General features: G+C 35.6%; 1 long non-coding RNA gene across 8 annotated transcripts in view; it reads left to right on the forward strand.

Annotated features, from left to right (window-relative positions):
• The window catches only part of LOC132693982 (uncharacterized), a 283,679-nt gene that overhangs the window by 400 nt on the left and 256,210 nt on the right, over positions 1-27,069 (forward strand). For 7 of the 8 annotated variants that reach the window (XR_009617092.2, XR_014137883.1, XR_009617093.3 and 4 more), the window contains exons 1-2: positions 48-149; positions 3,033-3,138. This is a non-coding gene — a long non-coding RNA (uncharacterized LOC132693982). Of the gene's footprint in view, positions 1-47; positions 150-3,032; positions 3,139-27,069 lie in introns of those variants that run through there. The other variant, XR_013556549.2, reaches the window with a different exon arrangement.

Raw genomic sequence — 27,069 nt, forward strand, 5'->3', positions numbered from 1 at the left:
CAGAATCATCCACTGCCTTGGCATGTTACCAAAATGATGTATGCAGCAATTATCTGGCCAATCCAAAGTGATTCTATGCTCACTACTGTTATCATGATTGCCATTGGAATGTGAAGCCAATGGAAATAACCTGAGAATTAGCCCTAAGTGTAAGTCACATTTTACCTCTTCCCCTTAACTAGATCTATCTCCTAATGGTGAGGACTCTTCAACTGAGCTCTATGGCACAGCATTTCTATCTAAAACACTTATTTGACACAAAGTGTCTGACCTTATATTTAAACTATGGACAGTGAAGGAAAAGAGGACCTGTCCTCCAGCTCATTCTGACCAATACATGCCTTAATTCACAGGTCTTGGCTCTTTATTTACAGTCACACAGTCTTTTCCTTCTAAGCAAACTCACGACTCTATGATGGCCATGTCAGGGAAGGGGTGCAGATTTATCCATAAATAAATATTTATAAAATCATTTATAAAAATTTATAAAATCATTTATAAAATCATTTATAAAAAATATCAGCATAAACCTAGGCTCAGCATTTTCTTGGTCAACTTGTCTTTTGGGGACAGTCTTGGTTTTGTTTTCTTTCAGGTAAACTTATTCCAGACCAATGTCAATCCATCAGAAATATTCTAATAACCCTAAATCCCCAAAGTAAAGGATTTTTATCTTTTTTGTTTAAGATCCTTCTTCATCCCTTTTGCAGTTTCATCTTTTCAACAGCTTTAGAATAGTATTGCATAGTATTTGGTAAAAGGTGGAATTCCCACTGTTCAGTCCGAATACTGCTTTATTATTATACTCTTTCCCTGGGACAGGATGCTAATTTTATGTGCTGAAAAGAATGGAGTGATTTCTCCCCAAACAAAAGAAAGTGCTCTGAATTTACTTGTTCTCTTGACCTTTCAACATAGTAGGAACTACAAATTTAAAATGTAATTCTCTGTAACAACAGTCACCAAAAATATATATGCTCTGCCATTTCAAGAGCACTACTATATAAAGAAATTGAAGCAAAATTCAGCAAAAAATTTGTTCCAAAGATTGCACTGAAATGTCTTTCCTTATACAAACATAATTAAAATTAACTCACTGAATTTAAACAAATGTTTAGTAATTGGTTTGGAGCAATACAACGTTCTAATCCAGTAATTCTATGGACTTGGCTCCTTTTAGTCATTCATTCTTTCGGATTCTTTTGCGGTTATTTTCTTTATTTCTATCTAGGGTTTGTTGAATTATTTCTACAAGTTCTGGACTCAGCTTGATATTGCAAAAAAGTTATTCTTTTCTCTTTTTTAATCTAATTTATTATTTTAAAACATTACTTGAAAAGTATCTGAATTAATTTAGAATTTTGAACTGCCTACTTGTCCTCACCATCAATTGGTTTGTTATAGGCTCAGAGAGAGTTCTTTGGAATTGGGAAAAGAAAATGCAAATGAAAGTGTGCATGCTCTGTCTGGTGGATTCTGTTGGCAGAAATTGTTTTAGGCAGTAAAGAACTGTTGCTGCCTAGGAACAGATTGAAATTGCATTATAAAAAGGATCCAGACTTTATGTTTTCCAATACATGTTTTTTCCCCACACTATCTCTTTTAAAAATGAAGTACTTTGTATTCTCCAAGGAAGTTACCTTCTAAAAACCCATGTACAAATGCTTTAAGATGCACTAGCCTTTTCTACAAGATCTTGGGTTTCTATTACTGGTCCAAACCAGGCATATTAGAATTAGTTGTTCTCCATTCTTCCATATTTTGACAATCTCCTTACTTGGTCTTAAAGGCATGAGAGATAGGCCACCTTCTTTTATAACGTTTGACATGTCACATAATCTTTTTGGATTTGTTTCCTTTTCAATTGAGTGAAAGGATTTGGCTGCCAAAAATTATTTGTGAAATGGATTCCCTAATAAGGTCTGGCATACCTCTAAAATGATATGATTCTATGAGAATTAAAAGATGTTGAAACTTCTTACTCATCGCTGAAGATATCGATGTTGTATGCTAACCAAACATATGTAGCAAAAAATGACAATTCCCTTAGAATTTAACCTTACCATTGCTTTGGAGGAAATTTATAACAGCACAGGTAAAATGCAGATAGTCGCTGGGCAAGAAAGCAAATTTGAACAGATGCTGTATAAATATCATCAAGCTCTGAAGGGATAAAACAGAGAAAACCTGTGAAGCAAACAAAGCTGTATAGTCCAAAACCGAAAAAAAAAAAAAAAGGAAAAGGAGAGAAACTACATAAAGTAATAACGTTAAGGAAAACTAATGGAGACTATGTCCATGGCATAGGAAGCATCACATAAGTCTTACAAGATAATGACAAATGTGTTGATGAAATACTAGCCTGGGAACAAGGAGCAGGCAGGTCAGCTGGGTCTTGGTCTATATTCCTTCTTTCACGTGACAGAAAGAAAGAAACTGTTTTTTAATTGTTCCTGTGTGCCATGAATTGTGCTTATGCTTTCATATATATAATTTCATCCAGTGTTCAGACCAACCGTAGAAAACAGGTTGAAGTTATTTCTGTTGTATAGAATAGAAAATCTGAGGCTCAACTAAAAATGTAAGGAACATGGGGAAGGTCATACTACTAAATTAAAAAATCGTTAAGAATTTGAATCCCAGTTTGTCCGATCTCTAAACTTCTTTTCCTCCCACTCAATGACTTTTGTAATAATGGAGATATTTTTACTGTCTTCAGGTTAAATTGCATTTTCCAAATTAGCAAAATATAATATTCAGTTCTGAGATACACATAGTTCTTCACATTTTAACATAAATCATGATCTGACTTGACAAGTAATTGTATGTCATAGTTTGATTAGGAATAATTTTAAATCTCTTAGTGGTACATGGGACAGTGTTATTTTTTTTTAAAAAATGACACTTTAGATTTAGATTTATTGAAGTATGATAATGTTTACATCTTTAGAATTAAGTTTAAATAAACAACAGTATGTTGTTTCAAATGTAGCAAGTCATGAAAAATAGGGCGCTTGTTTCTGTGTTCACAGAGAAATAAGAAGTGTGGAGTCTATGTCCCTGTTCTCCATTGCCTGATACTTACCAGCGACTGCAATGTCCTCACATGATGGGATGCTTGACCAAAGGAAAGGAAAGGTACCAAGGGTCAAATTATTTAGGTTTAAGCTTCATACTAAATTATGACCTCTTACCAAAATGTTTTGGTTTTAGATAAAGCAAAACCCTTAATGAAGTATTTTAAACTTTGCCTGTAGGATCTGAGAATGGTCATGATGGCTTACGTTAAACAAAAGGTGGAAGAAAGTACATAAAATCACATTTTTCTTTAATAAATTATACTTTACCAGCTCACATAGTCTGCATTTAAACTTACTATAATATGGGTTATAGTTAATCCTACATGTCAGCTTAATTGTCTGTGCTACGTAACGACCGGATCTTCTGTAACAGTAAAGATTATGTTGACTCAAAGAAGAAATTTCGAAGATTCAAGTTTCCCCCAGGTCAGTAGGTGAATGGAAGCATACTATATATAGCATTGACCTACATACCATTAACTTTATGATAATGGTGCAAAACAGCAAAATCAACACTGTAATGTATCGAGTCCTTTCAGTGTGCATGGCACTACAGTAAGATGTTACACCTCACGAATTCCTCTCAATTCTGGACAGTCAGTATCCATTTTACAAAGAGAGAACTGAAACTTAGAGACTTTAAATAACTTACAAAGTTTCCTCGCTCATTCCCACAAAATGTTTTATTGAGAACCTATGAGGAGACAGTCACTGTGATGGGTACTTAATAGAGCATACACAGCACGTGTATAGCCAGGAGTCTAGCCAGGTTTGTCTCACAGCATTGTCTGTGTTTTAACTCTGAGTTTTGAGATGACTATCATTTGGTAGTAATTTACTTGGTAGTAATTACAACACTAACACCAGCTTATAAAGTTTTTTGGTTGTACATAAAGCCAACTATAGCCAGGATCCTAAAATACTTGCCATTTCTGATATGCCCTTAATTGGCATGCACAAAATACTCTAGTAAAGGCAAATGTATGCTTATCGTAACTACGAGGTAAGGCTTTGGGTCTAAATACTTGTCTGATCACTTTCTAAGTGAATCTCCATTTTGTCCTATGTCAAAATTTTTTTTCTTTGAGTGGGTAAAGAGGAAGCCTTGACTTCTCTTGATGTCAGGTTATGAGGCCCATACTTCCATATAGGCTTTTTTTTAAACATAGTTTTAATTTTTTATTTTTAAAAGAGTATGATCAGGGGAGGAGCAAAAAGAAAGGATCCCAAGCAGGCTCCACAGAACACAGAGCCTGACGTGGGGCTTGAACCCATGAACCATGAAATCATGACCTGAGCCAAAACCAAGAGTCCCGTGCTTAAATGATTGAGCTACCCAGGCTCCCCCATATAGGTTGTTCTAATCTTGTTGTAAGGCAGTACATCTGTCATTTAAGTTTATAGTTATTCAGAGGTGATTTTGTCCTTTTTTAAGAGATCAGTTGCATACCAGAAAGGCACCACATACATATTTTTGGATCACTTTTCCAGTCCTATCAACAGCTTCTGTGACTCTACCTGAAAATGTGAAGTGGGAGGTCTATTAGTTACTTCTGTGGCATTGAACAACTCCCAGATCTTAGTGGAGTGCAACAATAAATACGGGACTGCTCATTAAAGGTAGTTCAACAGGACTTGGCTGAACATGGTTGGGCTTTGTTTAGTTTTGGTCCACATATCTTACGTCCTGGGATCCCAGCTAAAGGAACAGCCACCATTTGGGCATGTTTTCTTTAGTTAGATAGTGGAAGCGAAAGAGTGACCAGCAGGAACACATGATACCTATCATTGGTTCTGAATGGAACCAGCATATTGTCACTTCTCACATGTCCAAGCCCAAAGGCAGTGGGGTAGAGTGTTATATATCACAACAGTGAATCAGAGCAAGGTTGGGAAAGGAAGGAAGAACCATGAAGAAATAATACAATCTACCATCAGCAATTTAACTATTAAGAACCTTTCACTAAAATCTCTTTGATATTATCCAGAAGCCAATAAATTGTTGTCAATTCAGTTTTCTACAAAATAATAAAATTAGCTAAACCAAGAAATCATCTTTGCATTTTATTTTCTATCTCATACTTTATTTATCTTGTAATGCACCTGTGTCCCAATAATGGAATCAATTTAGTAAAATCCATAAATTGCCAGATGTCAAAAATACATCATTGAATCATCTGTAAGGTCAATACTACAAATATGTTTTCTTCAAGGACATTCAGGTCCTTCTTCCCCCACAGATAGGTAGTAATTTTAAGCAAAATGTCCTTGCCCTCCTTTGTTCCCAATGAGAACATAAATTTCTAACATTTACATGCAAACACTTGTGCAAGATACAGTGTTTCAAACTTACAGAGACTGGAAGGCTAAAATTTTCTTTCCCATGTTCCCTTAGGGCAAAGTTTTGGCCAATGAAATGTATGTGACATCTGCCAGAAGGAGCTTTGATAAAAGATTTTTTAAGAAAGAAAACAGCTAATCTAGCCTCTTTGACCCATACTCCTGCCTGTCATATGGTGCAATGCCTAGAGCTAAATATGAGCAAGCAGAAAGACACAGGGTCTCATTCCTGGTGACACTGGAAAACCATCATTCCAGTCACTCACTGCTATCTCAAGATTTTATTTTGCATGTCTCCTTCCATACCTAGTTAGAACTGGACAGGGACAATATCATCAGTGCTTAGACAGAGCCTGGGTTTCTTCAGAAGCTCCAATCTGAGGAATCCTTCTCCTGCATCTCATGTTGCTACTTCACCTGTAGAACCCTTTCCTACTTTTCTGGAATTCTAAGTGGCTATCAAGACCTATAAAACGTGGAGAATTCTGGCTGCACAACAAAGAAAACCCTCAAACACACATGTCTACTGCAACAGATTTCAGACACCTTTGCCCTTTTCTTGGTTTGCCTTGGCAAAAGAAAAACTTCACTGCTATATTAATTAGGACTCCAGTTGCTAATGTGTTATTTCCCATTCTCCTCCTTTCTGCACATGTGGCCAGACTATACTCCCTAGCCTCTTACGGTTGGTTGGGGTTATATTACCACTTCTGGACAAGGAGTTGGTAATGGAAATGATGTGTTTCACTTTCTGACTTGGGTTTAAAGCATTTGCTACTGTGAGACCCTCTAAAGCTCTCTCACTTCTCTCTGGCATGACAACTGGCTATATCATTTACTTGAGCTCCCAATTGGTTCTGATGAGCAAAGCTCTCCCTGCCAATCCATGATTGTTATGAAATATGAGAGATAAATAAATCTTTTTTTTTAAGCCATTACAGTTGGGGGTTGTCTGTTACTGGACCATGATATAACCTATTTGGAATCATCCAAACCCAATAAAGGGAACTTCAGCACAAGGGGATATGGATTAGTCCATCGATTCCAAAGAAACTGAGTGTTCTAGCCACTGGCAGGACAGTGATTTCATCTGGGCCTCAAGAAGAGTTAGAACCAAAAACTGAATGTTGCAGAACTCTCTCTTTCTCTGTTGATCATACTTTTCTTGGTCTACTCAGCATCACTTCCTCTCATTGAGAACTTGTGCTCTTCACATGGAGAGAAATACGACCTTTGACAATCTGAGTTTTACAACTCACAGCTTCCATGAGTACAGGAATAGTGACTGAGATTGTCATTCTCTAGTCTCAAATTCCAAACTCTTTGGAAATGTATCTGATTGGGTCACCCTGAGTAACCATTAATTACCTATGTTTAGGAAAATGAGGTCATAGAAGAACATGACATAGATTTGTGTGAATGGAGTAGAAGAGGAAGTATTCCCAGGAAAAGAGAGGAATGTCAGATTAGTACCTCATAAATGTTAAAGTGTAGGATATATAGGTATGTATGTATATGTATATATGAAAAGCATATTACATATATATAAATATATGACTATATATATATATATATATATATATATATAGTCAAATTTGTTCAGCAAGATTTTATAGTATTCTTCCTTTAGTCTACATAAAATTGTCAAATTTCTTAGTGGAATATGATATTTCAAGTAAAGAATAAGCAACAAAAGTTAAAGATAAATGAATTATACTAGAGATATGTATTAGTAGGCAACATTGAAAATATGTGTACAAGGTAGGATATATGAAACACATTAATTTGTTCTATGTTTCTTGCTATGCTATTAATTAACATATATGCTTAACTCAGTCTGTGCTAGTTTATTATTTACTGAAATATATTTAATTCAGTCTTTGCTAGGACTTACCACACTGTATTATAAGTGATTTTTCTACTTGCTGTTTTCCTAGAGGCTGTGTGGTTGTTAAATGTGACAATTGTGTCATATTTCTTTCTATATACCAATGTATAAATTAAGAATCTAGAAAAATACTTACTGTAAGAATATATTAATCTTCCTTTTCATCAGAAATATCCGATTTCAAAGTTGAAATAATATACATAGTGCAGATTCTTTTTTTTTCTGACTTTAAGGTTCTTGAATCTTAGGAGGCTGCTCAGATCGACACTTTGTCTTTTCATGAAACAGTGCATATAAAAATATGTAAAAGGTATTTTAAGTTTAGACAGCATTATAGAAGCAAAATCAAGTTTTAATTAGTGTTGCTAATTGAAAGCAAGAAGCAGCATAGATAATCTTTAACAATTACAATAACTTGGCTTGGGAATTGACATCAACCACACATATTGAATTTTTTAAGATTGAATTTGACTGCAAATGACAGAAAAACTCAAATAACAGTGTCTTAAAGAAAATAAAAGTTATTTTCTCTCTCACAACACAGTCTGCAAGTAGGTGGTCCAGAGACAGGTGGTATGGCTGTCCGTGGTGTCAGGCACCCAGGCCCTTTTGTTAGTCTGTTCTGTATAGCCTCCATTCCTAAACTCATTTGATTTTCCAAGGGGTCCACTCTTGGCCATGCCGTTGCCTTTCATTTGCATTTTATCTAACAGAAAGGAAGGAAAAGAAGGGTAAGGGTGTTCTGTCTCCTTTTAAGAACATTGCCTGGAACTTGTACATACAGTTTTTATTTATTTGTCATTGGCAAGCACTTAGTGTTATAGCCAAAACTCCAAGCAAAGGAGTGTGGGAAATATAAAATTTGTTCCAGATGGTCATTTACCCAACTGAAAATCAAGAGCTCTGTCACATAGAACGGGAGAGGGGAAAAAAGCATTATGAGGCAACCAGCAGTCTCCGCATAGTTAGTATATTCACTGACAACTTGACTTCTGCCTATTCCCACAATGGGTTCAACATCTTATATACTCATGTTTCAGCTTTACTCTGGCCTGTTCCCATAATGGACTCACACCTAGTGTACCCGTGACTACAACTTGACTCCTGCTTGAACACGTTATAGACTTTGACTCTGTGCCAGTGATGTTATAGCACATTCTTGCAAAGGTGGGACTGAGGGCAAACATTCTTTCAGGGTATTCGTGTTTCATTAAAAACCAAGTTTTCCTCTGCTCTTAGAAACAGGGTCACAGTGGATAGTTGTGCAGGTTGTGCACACAGTTCAAAAAACAGTAAGGGGCTAAAATCCCAAAGGAAAGAGGTTTTGTATTTCAAATGCTTAGAAAATCAATCTTATTACAATTCTTATCTCAATTCTCCACCCAAATGGACTGTCTTTTTCTAATTTGTATAATTGGACTACATGTGCTGGCTGCAACTTTACTTAGGTGCGATTATGCATGTGTACTTAGGAACTAGCATGATTTTCCAAAGTATGGATTTAAGAACATTAATTCTTCAGAAATATTGAGACTGTCAGATGAGAAAATGTGTTTCATAGTAAAAATGTAAGTCAAACAATATTAAGAACTTTATTGCTACTAGCAAGACTTTTAAGGACCTTTATTATGTTAATCCATGTTTGGGAATATTCAAGGAGGGGATTCTTATATGCAATGATTCACAAGACAGTCATTTCTTTGTAATGTATCTTTCAGGGCACTGTAGTAAAATACTGATTTGGTGCAATGTTTCTGAAGTGTGGCTGAAAAGTCCTCTTCCACACCCCCAAATTTATTTAATTCAGATTCTCCAGATGAAGGCCTTGGCAACCTGTATTTTTTTTTTTAAGCGTACCTGTTTATTTTGAGAGAGACAGAGACAGCACAAGTGGGGAAGGGGCAGAGAGAGAGGAAGAGAGAGAATCCCAAGCAGGCTCCATGCTGCCAGCACACAGCCCGACACAGAGCTCAAACTCACAAAACCATGAGATCATGACCTGAGCCAAAACCAAGAGTTGGACGCTTAACCGACTGAGCCACCCAGGCATCCCGGCAGCCTGTATTTTTAACAAGCAACTCAGACCACTCTTATCATTAAGCAATTTTTGGAAACACTGACTTATAGAAATGCTTTTTCACTAGTAGTACATCAGAATCACCTGGGAAACTTGTTCAAATACACACTTACTGAGTCCCTTCCAAATTTATGAATCAGAGGGAGGAGTGCTTTCTCTCTAGTCATTTCTTCTACTATTCACAGTTAAGAACCATTGTTTTGGACCTAACTTTCTTATTCTTCATATGTTGCTATTGAGTTATACACCAAAGTATGGCCACATGGACATTTTCTTTCTTGGGCCTATTCCTTATGATTTATCAGGCTCTCCTGGGCATTAACTACTTATTTCATGGCCGATGAGAAGGGGACTCGTAGCCATGCTTTATCTCAGAGCAGTTAGGAATAGGAAGATAGTAGGAAAAGGAAAGGCCTTGGCTGTGGAATATAATCGAGCCAGCAGATAAAATATTTAAGAGAAATGAAAAGCTGATTGCTTAAGCATGAGACATTTTTATGGTTCATATGCGTTAAATGCATACAGTTGGCATGAACAGGGTGGCCCATTTTAAAAAAGAGCAACTGAATTAAGTATATTCCCCTGAGTAAAATGTTGTCTGCGTGATCTGTTTTCCAGATGTTTCCATGGCAAATGTTTTCTTAATGTGAAACCCAGCCATAAAAAGCACCTGGGTAGCTCTTCAAGACACAAATCATCTTTTTTTTTTAATGCAGAAACTTACAGAAAGAAAAAACTGTATTTATTTTAAATACCGGCAAGGATGAGCCTACTTCATATTAATATAAAAATATAAAGTGCCAAATTTGTTTATTTAAGCATCAATCTTAATAGGTAAAGAGCTCTATTCATGTCTGTAAAAAACACAACTGTATATAATTTCTACAAGGTCTGCAGAACTGTTTGGCATCCGTGTTTGTGACATTTATTTTCAGTATTAATTTTTCTGCCTGTATTGTGGCTAAGAACGCAGGAATAAAAGGTAATATAGAATAGCAGTCAACACCTGAGGTGTTTGAGGCAAACGATCTGGGTTTGAGTCCTCCAGCGTTTACCAGCTATGTAAACTTAGGCATTTTACTTTACCTTCTGTATTATATTATCCTTATTTGTAAAATAAGATTATGATAGTACTTACCTAAGAAGGTTGTTATGAGAATTAACTGTGTTTACACACATAAACTCTTAAAACTTTCATAGTAAATGTTCAATGAAGATTAGAGTCAATACAGTAGATATCTCAATTGGATTTTTTCTTCAGGATTAAAAGAAATCAAGTTCTGATTATTTTGAGCCTGATATTTCACTTTGTTAGAAAATAAAAAAAAAATGATTTACAAAGGTTTCCTTGGACAAAAGCAGTAACTAGGAAATGGAGTGATATATCATAAACTCCCACCCACCTTAAATATACTACTTGATTCGTTAATGGGAATACTTAACCAGTTTCTTGAATTTGCTGAAATATGTTAGAGGAAAAATAGCTAATATTTGCCATATAGTTTAACTACAAAATCGCCGGAGAGATTGGATGCTAGGAATGTCCAGAGGATGGAAGAATAAAGAGAAAAGGGAAGGTGACTGAGAGAAGCGAGCGAAAAGTTTGCAGAGGTGTTAACAGGGAAAAAGATAAGCTACCGATTGGAGATGGGGTATGACTTTGTGCCAGCTGTACACAGTACGGTGGATATTTCTCACAAAAATGTAATACAAACTTTTCATCGATTCTCATCTAGTCATTAACATGATATTTGCTTTAAGTAAAAGGTACCATATTTTAAATGCTTTGCTCATTTGTAACCCTAGATGGGCAAGTCATTCCAAAAGGCATTTACACAAACATTAATGGCTGGTGAAAGCTCTGTGGATATCTCAAATTTGGGACTAAAAGTTTTTTTGTTTTTGTTTTTTCCTTCAGAGAAGACAGGTGTCTCTGTTAGTTGTCATTCTGTAAGATTAAAGGAAAGAGGCCAGGAATACATGAGTACACATTGGGTTTCTCCCACCCACTTTTACTTTTTCTTCAAATAAACCTTTAGTTTCATGGGGGCTTTGGATTTTTGCATTGGTTTTATTTTCAACATGAAGTAGACATTCGTATTTGTTCTTAAAGTATTTTCTTCAAAAGAGAAACACTCTTTTTGTTCAAAGTGTAGAAGAGAAAAATTTCATAAAGAGATTTTTATAAGTGATTATTAGTGCTTTGAAGTTAAAATATTCAGATCAACACCTGATGAAGTTTAAATTGCAGGCAATCTTCTAATAATTCTATGTAAGTGAGAAAGCCAATTTATATTTAATTGGTTTCAAAATCAAGGTCCCTGTAAAGCATACTCCTATCTTATTTTAAATATATTCAAGAAATATTTAAAATAGTAGATCTCAGGGACACCTGGGTGGCTCAGTCGGTTAGGTGTCCGACTTTGGCTCAGGTCATGATCTCACTGTGGGTTCGAGTCCCCCATCAGGCTCTGTGCTGAATGCTTGCTCAGAACCTGGAGCCTGCTTCAGATTCCGTGTCTCCTCTCTCTGCCCCTCCTCAGCTCATGCTCTGTCTCACTCTGTCTCTCAAAAATAAATAAATGTAAAAAAGATAGTATATCTCAGTATAGTATCTTGAAACAAAAATCCTAAATGCAGCCCAGATGCATTTACTTTTACATGGCAGACACTCTGTTTCTATAAAGATGCCTGGACATTCTGGATAGAGGCATTCCAGCAAAGTTATAATGGTTTATCTTTTATATAAAATGCACTACAATTTTCACTTGATGTACTCTATATAAAAGAGAAGCTACCTTCTCATGGCAAAAACCTAAAAATAGTGAAATCTTTGAGAGGGCAGGAATTAAAATGGTAGCCTTACCGCTGTGATACTGAAATATTTTCTTTTTTATTATTATTTTTAATATAATTTATTGTTAAGTTGGCTAATGTACCATGTATACAGTGTGCTCTTGGTTGAAATATTTTCTTAGTGTAACTCTACATTTTATATTTTCTCTCAATTGTTGATTACTCCAACTTATCTGAGTAATAAGAATTTCTAAGTCATGGGGAGGTTTTCTCAAGTTCTTCATTTTCTTCTCAGTGTTTGTGATTGTGAAGAGTGTTGGACATTTTGTCAATAAGTGATTTCATTTCATATATGATATATTTCAATGTGAAGATTCCCCTGAGAATTCATGGTCATTAAAATAAGTTGGAATCCTTTTTTAATTAATTTGGTCAGTTTGAGAATTTGTGTGTTGAATTTATGTTAAATGAGTTGGAGAGATGTATTTCCTATTTTTAGACTCATATCAGCTCTGCACAGAGTATGATCCAAGACTGCCTTCCTGGGCTTTCTAAAGAGCTTCACAGGCAATAACAGAGTGTCCACCTTGGAAAACAGGAAGCTAGAGTTGTCATATCCTTCCATGTTGCTGGTGGCGGCTACCACCCCTTTTCCTTACGTACTCTGGAGCCTATCTACCTGGGTTCAAAATCTCGGCTTTGTTTCTTATTCAGCTATGTAATCTGGGCATTTTGATCTTCTTTTCTTTGGCTTTTTTTTTTTTCATTTGTAAAGTGGGGTGGTAACTGTACCTGCCTCATAAATACCAAAATAGAGATAAAGATTCTATAAAGCTTGGAAAATAAGAATGGGATAAATGTCAGTCAATGTTATTATCATAGATATTATTAAAAGAAAAACTTCATTGAGAAGTCATGTCGTATATTTGCCTCCCTTCTGCTCCTATTCTTGGATTCAACAATGCCCATTCTCCATCCAGTTAGCTCTTTTCCTAGGTTTGGAGCCTGTTTTTTAATCACCTTTTTGACACATTATTCTATTCCTCATGTATCCCAGCTTTTACCACAGCACCCACTGATTTTTTTCTTTGTTTCTCAAGTTTACCTATCAATGTTTCCTTAGGTCCCACTTTTAGGATATTGATACTGACCTCGGTCTCACCTGGATTTGCCACACCTTTGCTTGGGTTGGACTCTTAGTTTTGTTTTATCCCAAGCATTTCTGTTTTGTCCTAAAGTAATGTTAGGGCAAACTCCTTCTTTTCTGAGGTCTTCTCTCTTTTACTCAAAGCATTACATGAGATGAGGATAAAGAGACAGCACAAAGCAATGTATTATTTTGACCTATCTTCTTTCATATTGGGACACGAAAACTATATGTCTCCTCAAATTCTCTGAGTTTTTAAAATTTTTCTGTCTTCTTGGCATACTACTCATACTGGGTCATCAATCTTCTCTTCGTCTTGGGTAAAACACCTCAAAGTTCCTGGCTTCTTAGCAACAAAGGGACTAGATGCAGCCCAGTTGTTTGGGAGTTGTATCTTGACAAATGAGAAGTGAAAGGTAAAAGGACATTGGACAGATACATTTCTCTTTCTTACTGTACTTGATGGACTAGTCAGAGGCACTTCTTCCTTGCAGCCCTTTTCAAGAAGAACCACATGCTGAGCAGAGACCTGCTGAGAGATCCTTTCTGTCTTTTCACAGCTTGTCATGAAGCCATGGCTGGAACAATGACACATCACACTGCATTGCTTTGCATATTTCTTTGTTTCACTTTGATTTCTTTTATCTTACCTTCACCCCCCTGGGCTGGTACCTCTCAAATATACTGGCATCAACTTCATCTTCATTTTTGCTTTCTAAAGGAGCCAGCTAAGACACTCTTGATGTCGTTCTGGAATAAGTTTTTATTTTTATTTTGCAGAGAAGCTTATCATTGGGATTCTTTCTTTCCATCTAACTTGGGAGGGTATGTGTGTGTGGGGGGAGGGGGGGGTTACGATGTTCAGTACTTCAATCCTGCCTGAATCAACTGGCAAGAGCATTGCTTTCTTCCAACATTAACTTATACATGCCTTTTTTTTTTCTGTATGACCTATTCCCATTGCCCCTTCCTTATCATTTGAATAGTGGATTCTATTTTGATTTTTCTAGGTGCGACATCCTCTCTTGTAGGTGGGGAAAGAGTAAGAGCTCCCCTTTGCAGTACACAGTCACGCCCCCAGTAGCTCCATCTTGTGTCCTTTCCACACTTATCAGTCTAAACTTCTAAACAGTCATCAGTTGGACACTAGATTTGTGGATTATACATCTACTTTTTTTTTTTTTTTTTTTTTTTTTTTTTTTAACCACTGTATACCTCACTCAATACTGCACACCTCACCTTTCAGACTGGTAAAAATATGTAAGGCTCTACATAAATAACTGATTTATTAGTTCTGCACATCTCACCTATTAGTCTTTCTATAAAATACTGCATATATATTACTCATTACTGTGAAATTATCTTATTTTCCATTAAAAACAGAGACAGCCATATTGGGTAAGAGCCTCGTTTCTCATCTCAGAATTTGATGTAACTCTGGACTATTTTATTGTTTCTTTGTGTGATTTGGGGAAAGTGTCTCAACCTCTCTAGCTGCAGATATCATAATCTGAAAAAAGGATTATAAAAATATAGTCCTTCTTCATGAGGTTGTTTGCAAATTAAAGAGAAAATTTAAGTCTTATAAATGCTTATAGAGCATTTATTATATAGCAGGAATTCTAGTCCCTGGGGATAAAACCACAGTATCCATAAAAATACTTGACTGGCCCAAAGTAAACAATAAATGATAGCTATATTATTGTTAACGTCATCTACTACCCCAAATGACTTTTATTTCACTATACTGTCTAGCCTATTGTTAGGTCCTACCCTCAAATAATAGAGGATCTTTTTTAGCAATACCAAAGTAAAACCTTGGAGGACCTTATGTCTTTCTCTTTTGTTGTTCTTTGTGTTCTTCACAATGTGCATATGTATCCAGATTCCAGGTCAGAGAATTTTCTTTCTTGGATTTTTTTCCCCAAGAAATATAGTAAGATATGATTATGAATGCTTGTCCATCTTTTTAAGTAAGCACATCCTTTATTTTGTGTGTATTATATGTGAGGCACAGTTTTTTTGTGTGTGGGGGAGACCTCAGTGACCAACAATAAAAACAAATCATACCTCTCATAGAGATTACATTGTAATAGGGGGACACAGATTATAAAAATAAGCATAATGAATAAATGTATGTTATGATATATGTCCAAACCTTTTGACTGTACCTCCCTAGATAAAAATTATAAATATACTCCCATGTATATCTACTATTTAGAAATTATATCCATGCATTACTTTATTAAAAGATACTAAATTTTACATTGAAAAAAAAGATAGAACCAATTATGAGATGAAGATCTAATTTTTTCCCCTTTAGTGAATGGATCATCTTTCACACCATCTCTGATTTGCACATCTTGCTTTAAAGATCAATTTGTTGACTACTGAAGATGAATCAAATATTTCTTTAAAGGTAAAAAGGATTAGTTGACAGAAAAAATGACAGGCCAATTCTTAGCATGAAATGCATGATACTTACGTGATTTAGGAACAAAACTATCCTAAACAATACCAAACAAAAGTACTACAGAAGTTAGTGATTCAGGGTATTTTGAGTGATGGCCTGCCAGTTTCTGAAACCAATATGATTTTTAAAAATAAATTGCTAAAATTTTACGATGCCGGTTTCACATTTTTAGGGTTGCTGTAAATAGATTTCATACTCCAAGTTTCATTTTGTATATTCTTGTTCCATTAATGGAAAATAAACCTGCTGTTACTTTATATGAATATCTTCCCTGAGAAGTAGAGTGTGGCTCAGTATTGACTGTCAGGATAACCTATGTTTAAATTACTGTGATGAGATTTCTTGCTGATGCATTTATCACCATTTTGTGAAAGTGGCAGTTTTAAATATTAAAATGTCTCTGAAGTGACATGACCATATTAATCTCAAATTTGTTAGACCTGCAACCAAAGTCCACATGAATTTCAGAAGCTATTTTATCGTACACTTAACCCAGTGCCACTTTGAAGAAGTGAAGAATGAATAAATGAAGACTGATACTCATTCTTATAAGTAACATCCAATTATCAGGGAGAATTACTGTTGGTTCTATCTCAGAATTTATCCAGGATCAGATCACGTCTCATCACGTCTGTCACTGGGTCCAGGCCACCAAAATATCTTGCCAAAATTAAAAAAAAAAAAAAGAAAGAAAAGAAAAAAAGAATATTGACAATTCTCCTAGTCTCTCTGCATCTGCTCTCGTCCCTAATCTCCATAATGTAGCTTGTATAATACTTTAGAAACAGAGGGGATCACATCATGCTATCTCAAAATTCTCCAGTTGTTTCTTTCTATGTCACTTAGCATATAAGCCACCTCCTAGAAGGTCGCACATGATCTGATCCACATTACTTCTTTGTCCTCATTGCTTCCATTCCCCTCCCCTTTCCCACGCTATACCTCACTCAGTCTCTCCCCAGTGGTCTTCCTGGTGTTACTTGAAGTTGTCAAGCACAATCTTATTTCAGAGTTTCCACATTTCTACTTTTTTGTCTGTTTGCTTGGAATGCTTGTGCTTTAGATAATCGGTACAACCCATTATCTCTCTTCCTTTACGTCTCCACACAGATGACTTCTCAACCACTTCGTCTCAAACCATCAGTCTCTAACTTCTACCCAGATTTATTTTTTAACATTTATCAAGCCGTGACATATTATATATATATGAATATACATAAGTGAGTGTGTAGAGTTATTTTTATTTATTCGTTGTTTCCATTATGTGAAAGTATAATTATCCAAAGTTTACAAAATATGACTCTCAGACAAATATAAAAAGAACACATACCAAAAATGTTATCTTCTTTTCGTTATTGTTGCTGTTAATAAGACAACCAGTATATTGTTAAAATCTGTTCAAAAGTGTTGGGTGAAACCAGGCACTTAATAAAGAAATGTCAGAACAGGATTGCTGGGTTACATACAGAACTGATTAATATCTTACAGGGAAATAAAATATAACCTTTGGCACCATCTATTCCATTGGACAGAAATTATTTGATCTCTACTGGACAAAATTTACAAATTAACCTCTGCTCCAACAGAGTTGTAAAATAGCTCAGTTGATGGTAAGTCAAGCTCAGAAATATATTGAAAGGACACTCAGTAATCAATTTTGCCTATTTCCAAGTTGCAAATATTTTTTTGTCTTCTACAAGTTAGATAATTTAATTTTTTTTGCTGTGTGTATTATCAAATCTTTCAACAATAATGAGAAAATAGTATTTTTTGGTCTTCAGTTAGGTTCTCCAAGAAGCAGATCTTGAGGCAAGTATTTGAATGCCTGTAGTTTGAAAAATGATCCAGAAAAACTAATAGGGAAGTGAAGAAGTGAGAAAGAGAACAGAAGAAAGCCTAAATGACTGTGACATCAGACAAGTTTTCAATCTGGAAAATGGAAATTCAGTCCCATGGTACAACATAAGAGATATTTCCAGGAAGCAGCCTTTAGGAAGTGAGTCACAAGGAGATATCAGAGGGACATTGGCCTATCTGCTATGTTGTTCCATAGAAGAGTGTCGATTGAATGAATGAATGAATGAATGAAATGTTTCCAAAGATCTTGTAATAAAATAAAAGGGACAAGGTAAACAAGCATAGGAAATAATATGAAAACCTTGGAAATATATAAGTTTTAATGCCTAGGTGGTAAAATAGAAAAAAAAAAGATTTGGTATCAGACTAGGTTTAATTATGTCATCTAGCTATATAACCTATACCAAGTGACTTAACTTCTCTAAGTTTTTATTTTCTCCCCTCTAAAATTGGGATCATTAATCTCAATTCTTCTGTTATGAAAGTAGCACCAAAGTTCAAATACATAATTACCCCTAGAGGATAGAACTTATACGAACAAAAGCTGGACTCTCTTTAAAGTGTTAACATATCTAAATGGAGAATATGATGAGCTAGATGTGTTTGGTCATTCATAGACTTTGAAAAAAGTCTTTGAAGAAAATTTCCAAAAATCATCTAACTTATTACTTCTTTGGTTTGACAAGAGACTCAGAAGCTATATTTCTGATTATGATTATCTTCCAATGCACATGTGCTTCCAATGAAAAGCTGTGTAATATCAATAAGAATATTTTGTTGCTAATGAAAAAGTTTTATATGTTAATAACTTTAAAAACTGGAATTTTTGTTTGTTTCTTTGGGTCAGTGAGACTTAAGAACATACAATGCTGAGGTTAAGAGCTGAACTTTGCTAAATGTCATCCTGTGAGAACTTTCAGGAGACAAACAACCACTTTGCTTTGTGCCTTCATTAAAAACTTCAACAGCAAACAGATGCAATGTCCAAGAAATGAGACATTCTCCCAATTTAGGAACGAATGGATGGAGAAGATACCTATGCATCCCAAGGAAAAGATGTAGAAAAAAACATCAACATTATTTCACTTGAAATGAGACAAGTTAGACTCAGTAATTTCGACTTTCATTTGGAGGTAAGCTGAAGAGGAAGGGAGAAACCATCATAATTACCCAGAAGAATCTCTAGTTGCAAAGGCAGATCCCATGAAGAAATTCTCAGGAAGGAAAACCAAGAGGAGAAGGGCACCCGGAATTTTAGTTGCAGATTCTGTTCCCAGAGATGAATGAATGAAGTCATTATTCAAATGTATTGATAACAGGTATACATTATCAAATATTCAAGAATCTGTTGCCTAATAAACCCTTGAGCTCTTCCTGAAAAAACAAATAAACAAAAGAAAAAAACAATAAACTACAGACTGATCATAGTCATGCTCTAATGTAATGATGGTCATTGGGTCTATTTGAACAGAGCACTAAGTCAAGATATAGGCAAGTATGGTTACAGAAAATAATTATTATAAATGTTGACAATTTAAAAATAATAAAATAAAACCAAAACTCATATGAAGGGCTAGTGGAGGGAGGAAGGGTGAGGATAAAAACTTCTAGTCTGGCTTAGCAGAATATAACTGTTACCCAAAGTGGAAAAATCAAGAAATATAGGTGAAGTTTGCCACTTAAAACCATCAACCAAATATGTGAATGAAAACTCCATTCCTCATGGGAGTGATGGCAGTCATATTATCTAAAAATAAAATGAATTAAGAAACAGTTTTACATATGAAATATAAAGTTTTAAAGGTAACTAATATAAAATATAAAATAGATTATAAAATAATCCAAATTACCATTAGAAAAATCACTCAGATCCAGAGGAAGAGACTTTTGTCTGTTTGGTTCGTGCTTATTCGAGCACTTAAATCAGTGTCACCCACAAATAGTAGGCACTTAATAAATATTTAATGAATGCATTTATAAACAAGACAAAACAATGTCAATTCAGTTAGCAAAATATAGAAATTGGATTATTAAAGTAAGAAAAGATAAAATGGCATGCTAATTAAAAGTCAAGAAACCGGGGTGCCTGGTTGGCTCAGTCAGTTAAGCGACAAACTTTGACTCAGGTCATGATCTTGCGGTTCATGGGTTCAAGCCCGCATTGGGCTTTGTGCTGACAGCTCAGAGCCTGGAGCCTGCTTCGGGTTCTGTGTCTCCCTCTCTCTCTGCCCCTCCCCTGCTGTCTCTCTCTCAAAAATAAATAAACATTAAAACAAATTTTAAAAAAAGTCAAGCAACACATTTCATAACAAGATGGTAAGTGGGACAAACTCACCTCCTAAAATTAGTCTCAGAGTGAGTCAAAAATCAAAACCTAATGATATCCTGTCTCATTAAGAAGGTATCTAAAACAAAACAAAAAAAAAATGCTAAAAAGATAAAAAGAGAACAAGGTGATAGCTTAAATATGGGGAGGGAGGTGAGGAAAAGAAAGACAATTAAAGATGATTCAACGTGTCATTATTGTATTTGTTCTTTTTTAACCTGGGCCACTTAGAGGATCACAGTACTATGTATTTAGAAGGGAAGATGATCTACCTTGATGTTCTAGAATTATCAGTACTTTCTTTTCTTTTTAATTTTTTTGATGTTTATTCATTTTTGAGAGACAGAGACAGAGTGCTAGTGGGGGAGGGGCAGAGAAAGAGAGACACACACACACAGGATCTGAAGCAGGTTCCAGGCTCTGTCAGCACAGAGCCCAAATGCAGGGCTTGAACCCACAAACCGCGAGATCATGACCTGAGCCAACGTCAGACGTTTAACTGACTGAGCCACCCAGGCACCCCATCAGCACTTTATTTTCCACTACTGAGTTATCTTTGCCAAAATTCCTTTGCCAGCAGTATGTTTCCATGGAAGAAAATTGCTTCTTAAGGTAGGATTTTTTTTTTAATATCACAAACTCCTTTCATCTATCTCTTCTTCCATGACATACAAATGTGAATTCCATAGTGTCTTATTGTATACCAAGAAACAAGTGCAGTATTTACAGAAATTACTAAAGGAAGTACGTCTGTTCAATAGATAGGAATTGGCTATTAAGAGCCAAGCAATGTTCTAGGCACAGGTAATAAAAGCATGAAAAAAGGCACGGTTACCGAGGAACTCACGAACTATTAGGAGAGTTGACGTGCAAATGGACCTGTGTTTCAGTCCAATAAAATAAACGGGCGATGGCAGTGGACACAGAGTTCCAGGGTGATGGCAAGAAGGGAGTTTGTTAAAAGCATAAGCAGGCTGGGGACCAAGACTGTTTTCAGAAATTGTTATCCTGACCTGCTGAAGACTACAGAGAGAAAGAGAAACAGAAAGCCTGAAAAGGAGTAGGAGAAATGGAGAAAGGGAAAGAAAGAGAAAGATTGTCTAAGAGAAGCTGGGTTATTACAAACCAGCTAGGACTTTAGGGACATCATAGTTCATCAAATTTAAATTATCCAAAGTACTAATTGTCATTATTACTATCTTTGCCAACACAAAAAAGAAGAAATCTAAATGAATTCTGTGATTCACTTGATAGTTTTCAAAAATTGGAAAAAAACTGCATGGAAGCAGTTCCAAAATGAAGCCTTAAGACAATGAAAATCTCACCTGTGCTCCCCCCATGCTGTGTTTAGAAACTTGTATACATAAAAAAAAAAAAAGAAAAAAAAAAAAAGAAACTTGTATACAATATAGAACAAGAAGGACTATACAGAAGACAGAAGGAAGCTCTTTGGACTGTTTTGCATGTTGGATGCCTTACTGAGACTAGCATTTTTAGCATCTATCTTACCTGAGCTTGCTTTAACTTTCAACTTTTCATATGGCTTTTTTTTTGATGCATTTTACTCCTCTGTTTCTGAAATGTTTCCTCTGTATAAAATATAACCAACAATTTCTGTCTCCTCCTGTTTTTTTTTCTTTTCTGGAAATAGTTTTAACTCTTTAAAGCAAAGCAATACTTTTTAAATAATTTATACTGTTAAGGATTTCGCTATTTAAAATATTGTTGGAAAAAATAAAATATTGTTGAAAAACACAATACAGAGAAAATATTGAATATTTATCTTTTTAAATTGTTTTTGCTTTTCTGGGTCCTTTGTTTTTCCACATCAATTTTAGATCAGCTTTCCAATTCCTAAAACAAACAAACAAACAAACAAAAAACCTAATAGGTCTTTTACTGGAATTGTGTTAAACCTACTAATCAATTTAGGAAGGATTATATATTAGTAACACTATATATCTCTACTTATTTAGATATTTTTTACTTTCTCTCAACAATGCTTTGTGCTTTTAAGTATAGAAGCCTTGCATGCCTGTTGTTGAATTTATCCCTAAATACTTAATTCATTTGGTACTATTGTGAATGGTATGGTTTCTTTAATTTCAATATCTGAATGCTCATTTTTAGTAAATAAAAATACAATATATATTTTTAATGTTTATTTATTTTGGAGAGAGAAAGGGTTGGGGGGAGGGGTGGTCAGAGAGAGAGAGAGGGAGACAGAGAATCCCAAGCAGGCTCTGCACTGTCAGCACACTGGGGCTCTAACTCGGGAACCATGAAATCATGACCTGAACCAAAATTAAGAGTCAGATGCTTAACTGACTGAGCCACTCAAGCGCCCCTAGAAATTTTTATATGTTAATCATATACCTGCAAACTTGCCAAACTCACTTATTAGTTCTAATAGCTTTACAGATTACATCAGATTTTGTAGAGATTATATTTTATTAAGTTTTTTTATTTTAATTCTAGTATAGTTAATATAGAGTGTTATATTAGTTTCAGGTGTACAATATAGTGATTCAACAATTCTGTATACATTGTTCAGTGCCCATGATGATAAGCGTACTCTTTAATCCCCATCACCTCTTTCTCCATCCCACCACCCACCTCCCCTCTGGCAACCATCAATTTGTTCTCTAGAGTTAAGAGTCTGTTTCTTGGTCTGTCTGTCTCTTTCTTTTTGCCTTTGTTCATTTTTGTTTGTTTCTTAAATTCCACACATGAGTGAAATTGTGTGGTATTTGTCTTTCTCTGAATGAGTTATTTTGCTTAGCATACTACTGTCTAGCTCCATCAATATTGTTGAAAATGGCAAGATTTCATTCTTTTTATGGATGAATAATATATATATTCTTTATCTGTTCATCTACTAATGGACATTTGACATTTGGGCTGCTTCCACAGTTTGGCCATTATAAACAATGCTGCAATAAACATAGGAGTGCATATATCCTTTGGAACTAGTGTTCTTATAATGTTTGGATAAGTACCCACTAGTGGCATTACCGGATCATATGTAGCTCTATTTTTAGTTTGTTTTTTTTTTAATTTTTTTTTTTAACGTTTATTTATTTTTGAGACAGAGAGAGACAGAGCATGAACGGGGGAGGGTCAGAGAGAGGGAGACACAGAATCCGAAACAGGCTCCAAGCCCTGAGCTGTCAGCACAGAGCCCGATGCAGGGCTCGAACTCACGGACTACGAGATCATGACCTGGGCCGAAGTCGGCCGCTTAACCGACTGAGCCACCCAGGCGCCCCTCTATTTTTAGTTTTTTGAGGAAGCTTCATATTCTTTTCCACAGTGGCTGCACCAGTTTACATCTCATCAACAGTGCATGAGAGTTCCTTGTTGCTTCTTGTGTTTTTGAGGTTAGCCGTTCCAACAGGTGTGAGGTGATATCTCATTGTAGTTTGGATTTGCATTTCCCTGATAATGAGTGATGTTGAGCATCTTTTCATGTGTCTATTGCCCATCTGTATATCTTCTTTGGAGAAATGTCTGTTCATATCTTGTGCCCATTTTTTAACTGGATTATTTGTTATGGGTAGGTGTTGAGTTATACATAGAGTATTATGTTGTATGTGAATAAAGAAAGTTTTATTTCTTCCTTTCTAATGTAGATGTCATTTATTTCTTTTCCTTGCTTTATTGCAAAGACTAGAATCTCCCATACAATATTGAATAGAAGTGATGAGAATCAACTTTCTTGTCTTGTTTCTGATCTTAAGAGGAAAGTATCCAATTTTTTTTACTCTTATATGATTCCAGCTGTAAGTTATTCATAGATGCCCATTATCAGATTGAGATTGAGGCAGTTCTCTTATATTCTGAGAGTTTTTAAACTCAGAATACATGTTGGATTTTTTAAACTATTTTTCTGCATCTATTCAGATGATAATATGTTTTATTGCCCTACTAATGTAATAAATTATGTTGATTCATTTTTTTAATGTTTATTTTTGAGAGAGAGAGAGAGAGAGAGAGTGAGCACGTGTGAATGCGAGGTGGGGGCAGAGAGAGAGAGGGACAGAGGATATGAAGTGGGCTCAATGCTGACAACAGACAGCCCAAATGTGGGACTGAACTCTTGGACTGTGAGGTCATGACCTGTGCCGAAGTTGGACACTTTACTGACTGAGCCACCCAGGCACCCCTGTTGATTCATTATTGAATGTTAAAAATCAATCTTATATTTCAGGGATGAATACCACTTAGTCACAGTATGTCAGTTGGATTTGATTAGCAAAAACGTTGTTTAAAAGTGTTGCATCTATACTCATGAGAAGTATTGGTTATTGGTATGTTGTGTTTTTATTTTCATTTGATTCAAAATGGTTTTCAGTTTTCATTTTTTTCTCTTTGATCCATTGGTTATATAATATTGCATTACTTAGATTACAAATATTTAGGAATTTTAAAATATTTTTTATTGATGTCTAATTTAATTGTGTGTTGTTTTATGACCTGGAATTAAATTTGCCATATAAAATGCAAGATGTTTAGTCAATTTGAATTTTAGGTAAACGCTGAATAATTTTTTTTTTTAATTTTTGTTTTTTATTTTTTTAATGTTTATTTATTTATTTATTTATTTATTTTAATATATGAAATTTACTGTCAAATTGGTTTCCATACAATACCCAGTGCTCATCCCAACAGGTGCCCTCCTCAATACCCATCACCCACCCTGCCCTCCCTCCCACCCCCCATCAACCCTCAGTTTGTTCTCAGTTTTTAACAGTCTCTTATGCTTTGGCTCTCTCCCACTCTAACCTCTTTTTTTTTTTTTTTTCCTTCCCCTCCCCCATGGGTTTCTGTTACGTTTCTCAGGATCCACATAAGAGTGAAACCATATGGTATCTGTCTTTCTCTGTATGGCTTATTTCACTTAGCATCACACTCTCCAGTTCCATCCACGTTGCTACAAAGGGCCATATTTCGTTCTTTCTCATTGCCACGTAGTACTCCATTGTGTATATAAACCACAATTTCTTTATCCATTCATCAGTTGATGGACATTTAGCCTTTTTCCATAATTTGGCTATTGTTGGAAGTGCTGCTATAAACATTGTGGTACAAGTGCCCCTATGCATCAGTACTCCTGTATCCCTTGGATAAATTCCTAGCAGTGCTATTGCTGGGTCATAGGGTAGGTCTATTTTTAATTTTCTGAGGAACCTCCACACTGCTTTCCAGAGCGGCTGCACCAATTTGCATTCCCACCAACAGTGCAAGAGGGTTCCCGTTTCTCCACATCCTCCCCAGCATCTATAGTCTCCTGATTTCTTCATTTTGGCCACTCTGACTGGCATGAGGTGATATCTGAGTGTGGTTTTGATTTGTATTTCCCTGATAAGGAGCGACGTTGAACATCTTTTCATGTGCCTATTGGCCATCCGGATGTCTTCTTTAGAGAAGTGTCTATTCATGTTTTCTGCCCATTTCTTCACTGGGTTATTTGTTTTTCGGGTGTGGAGTTTGGTGAGCTCTTTATAGATTTTGGATACTAGCCCTTTGTCCGATATGTCATTTGCAAATATCTTTTCCCATTCCGTTGGTTGCCTTTTAGTTTTGTTGGTTGTTTCCTTTGCTGTGCAGAAGCTTTTTATCTTCATAAGGTCCCAGTAATTCACTTTTGCTTTTAATTCCCTTGCCTTTGGGGATGTGTCGAGTAAGAGATTGCTACGGCTGAGGTCAGAGAGGTCTTTTCCTGCTTTCTCCTCTAAGGTTTTGATGGTTTCCTGTCTCACATTCAGGTCCTTTATCCATTTTGAGTTTATTTTTGTGAATGGTGTGAGAAAGTGGTCTAGTTTCAACCTTCTGCATGTTGCTGTCCAGTTCTCCCAGCACCATTTGTTAAAGAGACTGTCTTTCTTCCATTGGATGTTCTTTCCTGCTTTGTCAAAGATGAGTTGCCCATACGTTTGTGGGTCTAGTTCTGGGGTTTCTATTCTATTCCATTGGTCTATGTGTCTGTTTTTGTGCCAAACGCTGAATAATTTTTGAGTGTAAGTATATTTTAAGTATAACATGGGGCATAGTTATACTAAAAAAATTATTTGGTAAAACAAATGAAAAGACAGGTCACAGACTGGGAGAAAATATTTGCAAAAGACATATCTGGTAAAGAACTGTTATCTAAAATATACAAAAAAAAAATCTTAAAACTCAATAGTAATGAAACAAATCATCTGAATAAAAAATAGGCCAAAGACTTTAACAGACATTTCACCAAGAAAAATATACAGGTATCAAATAAACATATGAAAAGATATTCCATACCCAATGTCATTAGAGAACTATAAATTAAAGCAACAATGACATACCACTATGTATCTATTAGAATGGCCAAAATTCAGAACACTCACACCACCAGATGCTGGTGACGATGTGGAGCAGCAGACACATTCACCATTGTTGAGAATGCCAAATGGTGCACACGCTAGGAGAGACAGTTTGGTGGTTTCTTAAAAAACTATACATATTCTTATCGTAAAATCCAGCAATCTCACTCCTTGGTATCCCGTAGGAATTAAAAATTTATGTCCACACAAAAATTTGTAGAAGGAGGTTTATAGCAGCATTATTCATCGTTGCCAAACTTGGAAGCAACCAAGATGTCCTTCAGTAGGTGACAAAGAAACAGTGGTACATCCAAACATTGGAACGTTATTCAACGCTAGGAAGAAATGAAATATTAAACCATGAAAAGACATGGAGGAACCTTAACCGCGTATTAGTAAGTAAAAGGATCTGATCTGAAAAGCCTACGTACCATATGATTCCAACTACGTGGCATTCTAAAAAAGGCAAAACTGTGGAGATAGTAAAAGACCAGTGGTTCCCAGGGGTTAGTGGTGAGGAAGAGATGAATAGGTAGAACACGGAATTTTTAAGGCAACGAATACATTCTGAATGACATTATCATGGTGGCTACATGTCATTATACACTTGTCCAAACCTATAGAAAGTACACCACCTAGAGTGAACAGTAATGTAAACTATGTATGTGGGTGATATGATGTATCAATGTAGGTTCATCAGTTGAAAAAAATACGTACCACTCTGGTGCC

Source organism: Panthera onca, chromosome B4, assembly GCF_046562875.1.
Source record: "Panthera onca isolate mPanOnc1 chromosome B4, mPanOnc1 haplotype 2, whole genome shotgun sequence".
Lineage (NCBI taxonomy): Eukaryota > Metazoa > Chordata > Mammalia > Carnivora > Felidae > Panthera > Panthera onca.